The 2,748-nt window shown below is 38.9% G+C and overlaps 1 pseudogene; it reads right to left on the bottom strand.

Annotated features, from left to right (window-relative positions):
- Positions 1-349: 349 nt before the first annotated feature.
- LOC137024698 (C-C chemokine receptor type 5-like) lies at positions 350-2,449 on the bottom strand (annotated as a pseudogene).
- Between the last annotated feature and the right edge of the window lie 299 nt (positions 2,450-2,748).

Genomic DNA, 2,748 nt, shown 5'->3' with positions numbered 1-2,748 from the left:
TTTCAGGCGATTTAGCAAAAACCCATTCAAAAAACCCATAGACTTTACGGCGTTGGAACCGGAAGTCCTAAAATGCTAACTCGCTTCTGGGTTTTGCCTACAAAAATGCGTCATCCCTGGGGCACTCTATTGTGGTCGGCATATCGCGGGCCGCATTTACATTCGTGACGGGCCGTAGAGAACCACTGGTGTAGAAGAAGACAGCAGCTGTCTTCTTCTACGTTTCTATCAAAAACTAATAAATTATAGTTTTTTATTTAAAATAAAAGTGATTACAAAGGAAATGTTTACTGTTCATGTTTTTTTTTATTGTATGGAAAAATCCCACTTAAAAAAAACAGACCGCCATTACATTTTTCCTCTCGCGCACCCCCTGGTGGCAGCTCGCGTACCCCCGGGAGTGCGCGTACCACACTTTGGGAATCCCTTCCCTACTCCAATTAATGTTCCACTCACACTGCAGCGGATCTCTCATCCACACTAGCGGACTGTAAATAAACAGATCCTGTGGCCTGTATAATATAACGCTTCATGAACTGCAATCTACTTAAGGGTGTCCTGTACAGGAGTCTGAAAAGATGCCTTTTAAATTTCCCTCCCACAAACACATAGAGAATGGGATTCAGGCAGCTGTGTGAGTAAGCCACAGCTTCTGTGATCTGCAGACTTAGAGTGATTGCCTTACTGCTCTCACAGGAATGAGGTATGTATTCTTTTATCTCTAAGGCTTTCACAAAAGCTGCAAGATTGTATGGAGCCCAACAGCAGAAGAAGACCACCATCACCACAATAACTAGACGCATGGCCTGCCTCCTTGAAGAGCGAACTGTCAGGAGTCTCTTCAGAATCATTGAGTAACAAAATCCAATCACAATAAGTGGGAGAATTAAACCAATGACATTCATTTTAAAGATACCAATTATCTTTGAAGATTAGAACTGTGATAATCTGTTGGATAATATGTACAATAAGATTGATTATTTAAGTCTGTCGTTTTGAAGTACGTCAACTCAGGAAAGGATGCAAAAACAGCAATGATCCATATGACCATACTGGCTAAGATCCCATATGTCCTTGTTCTGACTCTCAAGGCAAACACAGCATGAACTACAGCTAAGTATCGATCAACACTCATCAGTACAATGAAGAATATCCCACTGTAGAATCCGATGTAGTAGACACTGAGGACCATAGTGCACATGACATTTCCAAAGATCCACTGGTCTCTGGCATAGTGTGCCAGGAAGGGAAGAGAGGAGACCAGCAGCAGGTCAGCTATAGTCAGGTTCAGGAGACAGATGTCAGTCATGCTTCTCATCTTCACACCCATCAAGACCACCCAGATCACAAGTGTGTTACCCAGAAAGCCCACCACAAAAAACAGGGAGTATAAAGTGAGGAAGGTAGCTCCATGATCTCCATAATTACAGGAAAATGCAGACTGATCAATGTTTTCATCATAGTAGTCATCATAGTTGTCATCATCAGCATGTTGTCCATTCACACTTGAACAGGAAAAAAAAATACCATGAGCAAAGCAGAGCTCCTCCAACTATTAACTAAAAAATGTGATATGGACTCACCTGGATGACGCATAGTAATTTAGATCAAGGGTGCTGTTGGTCACCATCTCAGTCCATGGAAGCTGTGCAGTGGTCCTGTTCATGACAAAAATTAAACTTACTATGTAGTGCAAATGGATCTTTAATTAACATACTGTACTATCATCAGCTGAATCAACACTGAACTGACTTGAGCTGAATAATGACACTCTTATCTTCTTTAGAGTTGCTTTATAGTTGAACTGAGTTTGCTTATTTGCTAATGAACTTTGCAACATTCACACTGTTACTGAAATAAATTGAATCAACATTGAACTCAGTTGAGCTGAATAATGACACTTTTGTCTTTTTAGAGCTGCTTTACAGCTGAAAGTGTATTTATTTCAAAATTAGTTATTTATTTATTTTATTACTGTGAATCTGAATTGAAACAATCTATTGTATAATGTGCTATATAAATAAATGTGTCTTAACTTCATCAGAACAACACTCATGACATGTCTTATGTCTTGATTATTGTGAGCCTTTCATAAAGAAATCTATAGTTTTTAAAACAGGATAGTGTATATAGACTCTTGTCAGTCTCAGTGTTTATTTTCTGTTGTTTGAACTATATTTTGAGATAACGTTTGGTCTTACCTCAGTATTGCAGCTGTATAATTCATAATCAGAGAACCATAGGTGTTCTTACTGTGTTAGACAAACAGGGAAACATAAGTTACCATATACCAGAAGTTACCTTACCAATAATGCTGCAAATAGATAATCTTTAAGGCATTAGTACAAAATATGGAAGAAAAGTTTAAGCCCCACCTTAGCACTGGTTGATTGTCATGAGCGGCAGCCAATGAGAATGGTGCCTGATTATTTAAGGCTTGGTTTGTGTCACTTGGGTATGCGTCATTGGTGTTCCATTGTTCGTGTCCTTATGTGTAAACTGGTTGTGTCGGATCAATGTCGCTCCGTAGCTCTTCCAGAAAGCAGGTTATACAACATACCTGGTAAAGTTTACTGATAAGTAAACAGATAACCTCAACTTTCAGTTGAGTTCAGATCAACTGAGGTAAGTTTAAGGGTATGTAGGAAGGATTAAAGGATTAGTTCACTTTCAAATTAAAATTTCCTAATAATTTTCTGACCCCCCCATGTCATCCATGTACTTTTTTTCGTCAGTCGAAAAGAAATT

Source organism: Chanodichthys erythropterus, chromosome 2 (genome assembly GCF_024489055.1).
Source record: "Chanodichthys erythropterus isolate Z2021 chromosome 2, ASM2448905v1, whole genome shotgun sequence".
Taxonomy (NCBI): Eukaryota; Metazoa; Chordata; class Actinopteri; order Cypriniformes; family Xenocyprididae; genus Chanodichthys; species Chanodichthys erythropterus.
This window is presented reverse-complemented; position numbering and strand designations above follow the sequence as displayed.